General features: G+C 44.6%; 1 non-coding gene across 1 annotated transcript; it reads left to right on the top strand.

Moving 5' to 3' along the window:
- Positions 1-10,016: 10,016 nt before the first annotated feature.
- Positions 10,017-10,090, top strand: TRNAI-GAU (transfer RNA isoleucine (anticodon GAU)). The gene has a single exon. It is a non-coding gene; the product is annotated as a tRNA-Ile (tRNA).
- The last annotated feature ends 2,195 nt before the right edge of the window (positions 10,091-12,285 follow it).

Raw genomic sequence — 12,285 nt, forward strand, 5'->3', positions numbered from 1 at the left:
TCCTCTTTCGTGACCGGAGCTTAGTGCAATCAAAGAGAGGCAGGACACAAAAACTCTAGGGAATAACCTTTTACACATATATTTCCACAGTCAGACACAGGACAAAATGCAGATATTACAACACGATAAGTGACACAGAAATAGAACCTTACTTAGGATATTAGTATCTCGCAGGATACTGACTTAACCACTACGGTTACCAATATAGAAAGTCTAGTGAACAGGTGTACAGGGAACACGGGTGCGCATGGGAGCACGGGAGGTGGAGTCCACATGGGGGGGGAGGGAAAGGACTCGTGACGAGCCGGAACAGAGTTATGGTAATATTGGAAAAGGATACGTATTACTAATTCACTCTTAGCATCACCTGATAGAAAAGGGGTTTTGACATTTGATTCTATCCCTCGTTTATATTACGTTAGTTATGGGGAGATGTTGTAGGGAGGGAGGGAATAGAGGGACACTGGATATTGACTGTGTTTATGGTAATACAAAAGGACGGATATTACTCTCACTTTTCTATTGTTCTCTAGCAACAAGGGACATAGGTATATTTTCACTACAGAGACTTCCTCAGGGGAAGAGTTCTTACTGGTTGCTTATGAGGGCGTCACTTATGAGCCGGATTTCTCGGGACTCACTCACTGTACTCGTTCTTACTCACTCTCTCGTGATTTCACTCACCCCGACATTGGACATACATTAAGTTACTATATCACTGTAACCTGTTTTCTAGGGCAACGTCACACTTAATATAATTTCTTTTCACTAGTCCTGGGGCAATACCGCACTTGACATAAATTCACTCGTGTCATTGGGGCAGCGGGGAGACACGCCGCAGTCTATTTGGCTGGGCTAGGGGCACCGCCAGGGAAAGGCGTGCCGAGAGGGCACAGGACGGCTCGCAGGGGCGTCTTCTCACGTCCAGGGCTGCACGTGGCACAAGGGCCCATAGTCTCCGGGCTGGGATTAGGGGTGTGGCCCTCAGGGCTGGGGCCAAACAGGTCCAGGAGTCTCTGGCTCCTGTCTCGGCCAGAGGTGGTCCTTCGCTGTCTCTTGGGCGTGGAGAGGTTGTGCCCGGGGGTCGTAGGGAGGGCCCGGGGAGGCTGAGGGCTGTGGTTCCCAGAATGAAGGGGCGCCGTCAGGCGGGGGCTGCGGCACCGTCTTGTGCTAGGGCCTGACAGGTGAGTCTTCTCCAGGGCCAGGCGTAGGGACCGGAGGCCAGGGAAGGCCGTTAGGCCTCACAGGGTCTCTCTGGTGCTGGGGAGCTGGGCGTCTGTCTCACGCAGGGGCGATGTCGGCACCTCTCTCTGGCCATAGGGCCCGGCAATAGGCCGTGGCTGTGTGGGGGAGTCAGCGAACCTCTGGTCACCTCTCCAGAGGCCGTGGGCCCGTCTCTTCTGCAGGAGTGGGGAGCGGCAATTGGCCGTCTCAGGGGCAGCGCCTTTGGAGCGGCAATTGGCCGTCTCCTTCGGCATGAAGAGTGACCGGCAATCGGCATTCACGGGGGCAGCACCTCCAGAGCGGCAATCGGCCATCTCCTTCAGCAGGAGGGGTGAGCAGCAATCGGCCGTCTCGGGGGAACACCTCTAGAGCGGCAATCGGCCATCTCCTTTGGCAGGACGAGTGAGCAGCAATCTGCCGTTTCGGGGGCAGCACCTCCAGAGAGGAAATCGGCTGTCTCCTTCGGCAGGAGGAGGGAGTGGCAATCGGCCGTCTCAGGGGCAGCACCTCCAGAGCAGCAATCGGCCGTCTCAGGGGCAGCACCTCCAGAGCAGCAATCGGCCGTCTCCTTCAGGAGGAGGAGTGAGTGGCAATCGTCTGTCTCGGAGGCAGCACTTCCAGAGCGGCAATCGGCTGTCTCCTTCGGCAGGAGGGTGGAACGGCAATCGGCCGTCTCGGGGGCAGTGCCTCTAGAGTGGCAATCGGCCATCTCAGGGGCAGCACTTCCTGAGCGGCAATCGGTCGTCTCCTTCGGCAGGAGGGTGGAACGGCAATCGGCCGTCTCCTTCGGCAGGAGGGTGGAACGGCAATCGGCCAACTCCTGGGGCAGAAGAGATGAGCGGCAATCGGCTGTCTCAGCAGAAACACCTTCAGTGTGACACTTGGCCGACTGACGAAGGCGGGAGCGGCAATTGGCCGTCTCCAGAGGGGCACTGTTGGAAACTGAAATACCAGTTCCACTCCAGTGTGATTTGGCAGTCCCGCTCCCCAAAGGTAGTGTCCTCCTTCTGCTATGGTGGCAGTGCGACGGTTGAGTGTTATAAGGGAGCATGGCCCGGGCTGGCTTATGCCGTTGTCATATTGGGTCCCCTAGTGTGGGTGTGGCTACTCCGTGGGGTCTGGGTAGGGGTGTTGGTGTGTTTCTGGGGGCACTGCGCTGTTCCTCTCTTGCTGCGGTTCTGGGGGCACTACACTGTTTCTTTCTCACCGTGTTCCTGAGGGCACTATGTTGTTCTTCTCTCACATCGTCTCCAGGGGCATTGACTATCAAGCCACACATTTCATCTATGTTAATATTGCTACCACTAGGAAGGATCCCTCATAGTGAAGGTGTAAAGATATAATGAATAACAACTAGACTACTATCTCTTTCATAATGCCAGTTCTTCCATCAGCTCAACGTATTTTGTCGAATCAGCAGTAGCCTAATAAGAAGTGGTGCCAAGGCACAGGAAATCCTTCCCCGGCAGTCGTTTTAGTGTTGATGTATAAACACAACAGTATATCTAATCAAAGATGTCACATATCAAATTTGGAGTAAATCGGGTGAAAATTTACACTTTTATGCCCATCTGAAATTTTAAGCCTGGCTCATCTGACATTGTCCCCCCTACTGTTATCTGGGGGGTGACTACCCTGATGTAATGAGGCATGTTATAGGATGCAGATTTGAAAACACACCTTTAGGTTTTGGTTTCATGTCGGTATGACGAAGTTGAAAGGAGTTATAGCGAAATAAACGATTTTTACATTTTACAGTTTGGGGGCCTACAGCCTTGGCCTTGGCCCAATTTGGCACAGAATTTAAACAGTTGATCAGAGGTCATAGCCCATCATCCCTGTAATATTAGTCAAAATCGGACCCGTACTTTTTGCATAAAGTTGTTAAACGATAGATAGACAGACAGCTAAACAAAGAAACAAATAGACAAGCCCAGTGAAAACAATACCCATCCCTGAGCCCCTCCGGAGCGGGGACGGGTAATTAGCAAGACCACCAACCCGCCCACGGCTATACCTCCAAGAGGTCAATACTCTGCCTACTTATTTTCCCCACGGACCCATTCCTTGACTGTTCTGACTTTCTGGGTTGTCACGAGTTGGCGCGATTAAGTATTTGAATAAACTCGTGACATTTACTTTGGTGGAAAACTGCGAATTCTAGTGGAATCCCAGAATTTATCACTCAGACAACCGCCACGTATTCACCCGATCGGGAGTGTTTTTCAGGACATTTTTCACTGTTTCATAAGTGATCGTCCTTGTGCGCGATGTTAGCACCTTCACTGAGTGATATTGCGGGTGTGTATCGCTCACACTCGTTGGCCGTTAGCAGATGTGGCTCGACACTCGTCTCTCTCTCATGATTTGAAATCAGTCAAGATTTGAGTGCCGTGGAAGCAGGTAGTGTGTGTGGCAGCGTCCTTCCTCAGTAATGACGCCTAGTTCCCCCAGCCACTGTTGGATTCCCACCTAGCGTGATTGGCGAGAGGCTCAGTGTGTGCAGCATCCTGCCTCGATAACGACGCCCAGTCATCCGCTTTGTCCACTTTTCTGACCAGTATTTCTTTTCATTTTTTCCTAGGTTTAAGAGTTAGCTTTTGAGTGAGCGAGTGAGTGCGATCTCCTTATTTGAATTCATCTTGAGACTCATGTAATGTTAATTTATTTCATTGTAATAAAAAAATTAACGGTTCTTTATCTTGAGCTTAACGTAATGTAAATTCGTGTTTTATTTTTCCACGAGCTTATTTCACTTATAGCTCCTAGTTTGAATAAATGCTTTGCTATTCATAACTGGTACTTAGGCCAGTCCTTTTTATTAACTTAAATCCGTTGTGCCATCTAGGAGTTAATTGCACCAGCAAGAACTTGTTTATCATTAATAGCATTAGTTATTGATTGTCAGGGGTGGAGTCACTTTCTCCAGAGGCCAACAGTATTAATAAACAGCACGTGTGAATATTTAGTCTCTGCGGTGTACTGTTGAGAAAGTTTATAAATTCTCGTCCTTAGAGAACCGGCGAAGTAAGCCGGTATAAATTAATCATTGCTTGATTTTCACTAGACAATTCATTGTCCTGTTGTCAATTATTATTGAATAATATTCTTTAATACTGCATATTCTCAAAACCCTGTGACATGGGTACCCAAATCAGGAGTATATTTGGGACCCCCTTCAAGTACCCCACCTGCATTTTATTGTGATAAACAAACCCATATAAGCTTTACATCATTATTAAGTCATCAGTACTACAATAATAGCACTTGTACTCTCTGGAAACAGGTACAAAAAGAATATGAAAATGCTGTTAGAGTAAACTCGTGGAATCTGAACACCTAAAACTTCTTTCAGCAGATTTTTCTATTGACAATAATTGTTTTATCAAATGGCCTGAGTTCTTTCTTCGGCGTAAATGAGACACGGTATTTTATTATTATTACTATTGTTGTTAATAATAATAATAATATAATAATAATAATAATTTCTGTTATTATTATTATTATTATTATTATTATTATTTATTGTTATTAGTGTTGTAATTGGAAGAGATAGTCTGTCCCTTTATTCCCTGCTGCCCTTGCAAGTGTCACGGTCCATCACCCTCTCGTTAGCTGCAAGTTGTCTGTAGTTAACGCCAGCTCCGGATAACGAGGCACTGAAAGAGAGAGAGAGAGAGAGAGAGAGAGAGAGAGAGAGAGAGAGAGAGAGAGAATAAGTGTGAGTATATGTGTTCCTTGGGTGGGGAAAAAAGAGGTCGAGATGGTGATGTTGTGTGCGTGTGTGTGTGTGTGTGTGTATGTGTGTGTGTGTGTGTGTGTGTTAAACCTTGAGTAAAGTGACATATTTGTTGTTTTACTGTTGTGTCTCCAGACGATTTCATTAAGCATGTGATAATCTTTCGTACCTTTAGAGCAGTGGTTCTTAACCTATGGGTCGCGACCCAAATTTGGGTCGCCAAGCCATTTGGAGTGGGTCGCCAAGAGACAAATATATTACTGATATTATTAATGTTGTATACTATTACTTTTTAACATATTACCGTACTTGTCGATACTTCACACTTTACATTCTCTCTCTCTCTCTCTCTCTCTCTCTCTCTCTCTCTCTCTCCCCTACAGTAGGCGATTGCATTTGGCTTAAAAAAAGATTATTACCATGCACACAACTGGGAGTAGCGTACCGGTACTGTACATTTTGTATTTTAAAACTTAACCGTTTTCATTTCGGAGTAATGATGCCCAGCTCATGGCTTACGTACGGTACCGAGGTCCAGAAGACATGGAAGAGGAATTTCTGTTCTGTCGGCCATTACACACGACCACAACCAGAGAAGATATTTTCAGTACTGTGGACTCATTCCTCAAGGAAGCAGGGCTTCAGTGGAATCAGTGTTTTATGTCTGTTGTGACTGTGCACCAGCAATGTTGAGAATACGTCATGGTTTCATTGCTATAGTTAAAGAAGAAAAATCCATTCGTGCTGATTGTTCACTGTCTCCTTCACCGTGAGAATTTTGTTTCTCAGGGGTTGTCACCTGAGTTACAGAAAGTGATGCAGGAAGTCATCCAAGTAGTCAGTTTCATTAATCTAGTGCGGTGCCCTCCAGGATCATCAGTCGGATGTGTTTTGATTTTAGTTCAGAACATGTACTATTGCGGCCAGGAGTTCTTACCCACCCTCGTCCAGCCAACCCGTGAATGTGGCAGCGTCGCATTCGATGCATTTCTGTCGAAAAATATCCCTTCAGCTTTGGGCTTGTACTAATGGATAAAGCAATAGTACTATTTACTTTGAAGGTTTGACTCTGATATCACGAATATATCATAATGATTATTTAATAACTTGTTTCTCGTACAGAGCCAAACAAGTGACAAATATATATATTTGGTTCCACTCCAACACGTCCTATAGGTTTGAACCAGCGAACACAGAGTGAACAAGTTCGAAACATTCATTTGTTAACAGAAGAGAGAGAGAGAGAGAGAGAGAGAGAGAGAGAGAGAGAGAGAGAGAGAGAGAGAGAGAGAGAGAGAGAGAGAGAGAGAGAGAGAGAGAGCGTGTATGGTGGGAGCCTGTGAATTTTGGAATAATGAGGTGGAGGCAGACTGGCGCAGGGAAATGCAAGGGATGAGAAACCCTGGATTTCTGTGATCCATTGAAAACAGGCCGCAGTGTGATTATTTCTTCCATCAGTCACTAGAACTTTCATTGCTTTGTGATAAATTTTTTTAGGATTGCTTTCGTTGAAGTAATGAATTAAGAGATAAATGCTGTTGGTTTAACAAAAAACTGTGCTTAAGAAAGTAATTTGCCTCTCTGTCCAGAGAGAGATATCCAGTTAATGAGAAAAATACTCATGAGTTTGCCAAAAATCTCCAGGTGCCAACCACCAGAGAGAGAAAAAAATGCGAACATAAGGCATTTAACAGAAGTTACGCGGCCTGCCAAATCATTTGACAAAGTCTACTGGCGTTACCCAGAATAAAACCCATCTTTAATTATGTCCGACGAGACGTTATCGTGGGATTAAACTCCTTCATCAGCCAGAGGAAAGATTCCCTGTTTAGCTCGAGCACCTTATTTACTCATATCGCGTAAAATCATGTGTATGTAGCCGGAATGAAGCCCCTTATCTACGGCCTGGCAAACTCCCTGTAAAGAGTACCCGGTACTATTTTCTACCGACAGACTGAGTTAAGCGGTGAGACTCATCTTTCGTGTAAGGAAATCCACCCCGCCTGTGTGTGTGTGTGTGTGTGTGTGTGTGTGTGTTTGTGTTGAATTGAGTCATCTGACTTGTGGAGCATGGTATGCGGGTTGGTAGGTTGGTGACTGGGTGGGTGGATTGGTTAGCGTAGGCTGGTTGTTTCACAGGCGGATTAGGTGGAGTGGGTGGGCGAGAGGGAGGGAAAGGGTTGTTGGGCTGTTTATGTGGGGTGGAGTGGGGTTCGTGCATTAAGTGGGGTGGGTGGTGGGTCTACCTGTAGGACGACACAAAAGGCGGGTTTATGTCGTCCTACTTTTGGGACGTACTGTACTGAGTTAGGCTGTGGGTGTGTGCGTTGATGGGTGGGTGTGTAGGTGGATGGACGGATTGTGGGAAAACAGGCCACTGGGACTAGGTGATATGAGTTAATGTCCGAGTTGGGAAGAGTTTAGTGTCCGGAAAATCGGTCCACAGGGGATATTATTCTGGAATTATGCTGAAGTAGGTATATATATATATATCCAGTGGGTTACAACAGGTCCATCGTGCAATACGTCTGTTGGTCAAGAGGTCTGTTTCAACTGCACGCATCAGTGGGTGATATAACCACGTCGGATAACAGGTTTATGGGGAAAATAGGTTCATTTATGAAAAATACATCCATGGGTATACGACCATGCAGGAAACCTGTATCCATGGACAGATTCAAGGTCGACGGAAAAATTGGTCCGTGGGGAGAAAATACATCAATGGGGAAAATTAGTTCGTGGGAAAATAGGTTACGTAGAAAAGTAGGCGTCTTTGAAAAAAAAAAAAAAGTCACTAAGGAAAATAGATCCATGGAGGATTGTGCTCGGAGTGGTGAAAATGTCCATTGCTAATAATATTCATGGGGTGAAAATAGGTCCATAGGGGCACACACGTACTGTAAACATACATGGAATATTTAAAATAAGTGGGACCTAAAATATCCAACTTTTAACAGCGACCGTTGCCTGGAATTAGGCTTACCACTGCACACCTTGGACCAAACAACCATTACCCAGACCCTATTACCACTTCGTCATCCAGTTATTATATTTCATAATTTACCTTCATTTAGTCATTTAGGCATAGAAAGCCAACCGAAACGAAAGGAAAAATCCCTGTTTAATTGTGTTGAGCACCTCATTTCTCCACCTCATTCCTCTAAAATTCACTAGCACCCACTATTCTCTCTCTCTCTCTCTTCTGTTAACAAATGAATGTTTCGAACTTGTTCACTCTGTGTTCGCTGGTTCAAACCTACAGGACGTCATGGAGTGGAACCAAATATACATATTTATCACTTGCTTGGCTCTATACGAGAAACAAGTTATTAAATAATCAGTATGATATATTCGTGATATCAGAGTCAAACCTTCAGTGTAAATATTACTATTGCTTTATCCATTAGTACTAGCCCAAAGCTGAAGGGATATTTTTCGACAGAAGTGCATCGAAGGCAACTTCTGTGCTCGTGAATGCGACGCTGCCACATACACGGGTTGTACCACTCTGAGGTTAGCTGGCTGTCACGAGGAAGGGTGCTCCAAAGGTTGCCTGAAATGCGGAATGAGACTGAGATATTTCTAGCAAAAAGGAATCATTCACTGGCCCCAAAGATTCTCTGATTCAAAGTAGGTGATGCAAATGGCTTATCTGGCAGATATCTTTGCTGAGATTAACGCCTAAAACATTTCAATGCAAGGTCACGATCAGACATTAGTTGGGCTGTCAGAGAAGTTAACTGCATTCAAGGGGAAACTGAAGCTGTGGAAGAGTAAAACTGAGACTGGGAAGACTGCGTCGTTCCATCTTTGAGTGAATTTCTGGAAGACGAAAGATTTTCTCTCACCCAGGTCCAAAGCATCATTGTGGAATATATCTCCAGACTAGGCTAATCGAAGAGTTTTTCACTACATTCCTGAGAATGTGATGAAATATGCCTGGGTAAGAAATCCCTTCAGCATTGAAGTTGAAGACTTACCTGACGAGATTTCGAACATCAGCTACCTCCAGGAGCAGCTCATCGAGGTTCAGAATGATGAAACACTTCGTTATGATTTCAGGAAACAAAACGAATCACTGAGCTCATTCTGGATCAGAGTTTACAAAGAAAAGAAAATTCGTGGAGGTGAAGCCCTGAAAGCACTCCTTCCCTTTGCTACAACTCATTTTTGTGAGACAGGATTTTCTGCACTCACAAGGTACAAAAACCGTCTACAACCAGAGCATGACCTAAGATGCAGTCTGTCATCTAATTCACTCCGGTTTGAGAAGCTGATTGAAACTTTTCAGTGCCAGGGATCTCACTGATTATAGTACTTTTTGTCTCAGACAACATCCAAAATAGTGACTCTCTCCTTAATGGTCATAGTAAATAGGTGTATCATGAACATGAATGAATTATTTTGATTTTCTGATCTTCGATTTATTTTTTTCCTGCCAAAATGAGTTGATATTTTAGTTCTTAGGAAGTACATATAATAAAAATGAAATATATTTATTATAACATCAATAAAATATTGAAATATTACTTTGGTTTTAGTCACATGATATGACACATATGTTTGTTTCAATTCTGGTGCAGAGTAAGTTTACAAGGGTTTGGGTCGCTCTATAGACCATCCTATGAATTTTGGGTCGCCAAGAAAAAAGGTTAAGAACCACTGCTTTAGAGCTTAGATTTAGCATATATTATCTCCTTAACTATAGATGGGTTTACTTAAGATGAATAAAATGGTCTGGTGGCAACAAACATATAACTAAAAAAACGACAACCGAATTAATGTGAATAATGGTATGCCACGGGAAGGAATAGTCGTATAATATATTGCGTATGTCATGATTTTCGCCCTTGTATATCACTATGCTCATTTTGCTAGAATAGGATGCTAGTCACGAAGAAGTGCTTTGGGATGCAGAGCCGTATCATTATCTTTTTCTGACTCTGAGCTACGTGAAATTAGCTGTTAAAGAACGAAAATCTGGGCCCAGTTAAGATGAGAACATGTTGTTTTCCTTTTCAGTACGACTTCGTTTATTTTTCGCACTTTAAAGGGCCCGTTAGCTCAGTTGGTTAGAGCGCCGTGCTGATAACGCGGAGGTCGTGGGTTCGACCCCCATGCGGGCCACTATACTTATTTTTGAGTCCCAGTGGCAGGCCTGGTGGTGACGTGGTAGTGACGGGCGGCACCATCATCGTCGTCATCTAGATCTCTTTTTACACCTTTGAAATTCCTGTTTTGAACAGAAATAATATAGTACGCTGGGAAATAGACTAAACATATTATATAACCAAGTGGACGCCTGGTGGTCTGCTGGGTTCAGGCGATCCAGCCGAATCTGTATCTACAAGGAATCATTTCCGTGACTTGGTTGAAATATGATGTTCACGTGATACCACGCAGGGGTGAACAACTGGTGACTCTCCCCTTAATTGTCTAAACCAAATAGCCTAGCCTCTGTCCCCTACACTCCTAATGGGCTATAAAAGATGAGGTAAATAGATAGCCAGATAGCACTGACGGCTCAAGGTCATAAGGATAATTATGCATATCTAACTGTGACAGGAATGTAGTAAAAACTGCTCTCACTTAAGTGGTCAAAGTAAAAACAACTAAAGCACTTCATTTGTGTCTGAAGCGGCAAATATTTGCCCTAAAAAAGAAAGCTAAAACACGATGCATATTTGACAAGAACATCAAATATCTGTGCCGTAAAATAGAATCCTAAATTACTGAAGGTATGAGTAAAATGGTAAAACATTTGCATTGTAAAAGAAGACTGAAAACGCAGCATATAATGCTACAACTGTAAATATTTGTACTGTCTGGAGTTTAACAGCGCCCAGACACGGGGTTACATAAGACCACAGGCTACAAGATAGTTATGTTGTTTTTGTACCAGTGTGTGTCTGTGTTGCGTATGGAGGCTTGGGATTAGGGTGCGTGGAGAGCTCAGGGTTATAGTGGGTTCGGGTGGTAAGATGGGTGTTTGTGGGTGTGTGGTGGAGTACGTGCGTGGGGAGGTGTAGTGTGTGTGTGTGTGTGTGTGTGTGTGTGTGTGTGTGAGAGAGAGAGAGAGAGAGAGAGAGAGAGAGCGTGCAGTTAATCAGGGTTATAGTCGGTTGTAGAGGGGCTGAATAGGTGTTGAGGTCTGTACAGTTTTTCGTGTGTTTGGTTGTTTGTTTATGTTTCATTGTATATAGTAGCCTTTTCACTGCTTTATCGTGTTATTTTCCTTTTCTTGCAATCACCAGGTAGTTTTTATTAGAATGGGAGAAAATGTTTGATCCGGATAGGTTAGCTACAGTTTCCATTATTTCCATCACTGTAAGAAGTCTCCCCTTGCCTGAATAAAATCGTCTTTCGATACCAGTTAAATTATAAACAGCGATGTCCTTGCGATGATGGGAATGCTATACTCAATTTCTATGTCGATCTTGAACGCTGATTTGTTACTCTATGTTATCACGAGAATATGATATTAGTCAAGAAGAAGTGTGAGGCAAGAATGTAGAGCTGTAGTAATGTCTTTTTTATGACACTGAGCAAGTGAAACAAGCAGCAACACTACAGATATCTGGGTCAATTTAAGGTAAAACAACTGTAATAATAAATGACCCTTTATTTACTTCAGTGTTGCCAGTGACTGAAAATACACAGATCCTATATATTTAGTGTCTATGCTAGTGAGGGACACCTTCACGTGATGGCACCGATATGACCGGGTGGTGGGGTTGCCCGGTAAAACATTCTTCATTTTCTTCCCTGTCCCCCGGACGGAGAATGGTGGACTGCAGAAGGACAACTTGAGCCTGCAGCCCACTCATATGAGCCTGAGGTTGCAGCTACAAAACTACTACAGTGTCCAATTCCATGACTGACGCAGGAGCCTCGTCAAGAAGGCGGGCAGACAACGAAACCTCAGTTGGGTCGATCTATCTATCTATCTATCTATTGCCAGACGCCTTAATCCCTTATACGGGGTGGCCACAAACAAATCGCCTCCACGTCACCTTGTCCCCCGCCATTTCACTGCCCTGCTTCCAATTTACCCCCCTCCCTCTCTCATATACCTCTCCAATTCATCCCTCCATCTCATCCTTGGCCTTCCCCTCCCTCTCTCCCCCTCCATCTCACTCACATACACTCTCCTCATCAGTCTCTCACTTTCCACCCTCTCCACATGGCAAAACCCCCTCAATGTATTTCTCCTAATGCTTCTTATCGCTTCTACATCCACACCACAACGCTCCTTCACATTCTTATTTGTCAGTCTGTCTCTCCATGTAACTCCACAGGCTCCTCTCACGTAACTCATTTCC

This window comes from Coenobita brevimanus, chromosome 60 (assembly GCF_032717465.1).
Source record: "Coenobita brevimanus isolate Jiangsu-jjx chromosome 60, ASM3271746v2, whole genome shotgun sequence".
Taxonomy (NCBI): Eukaryota; Metazoa; Arthropoda; class Malacostraca; order Decapoda; family Coenobitidae; genus Coenobita; species Coenobita brevimanus.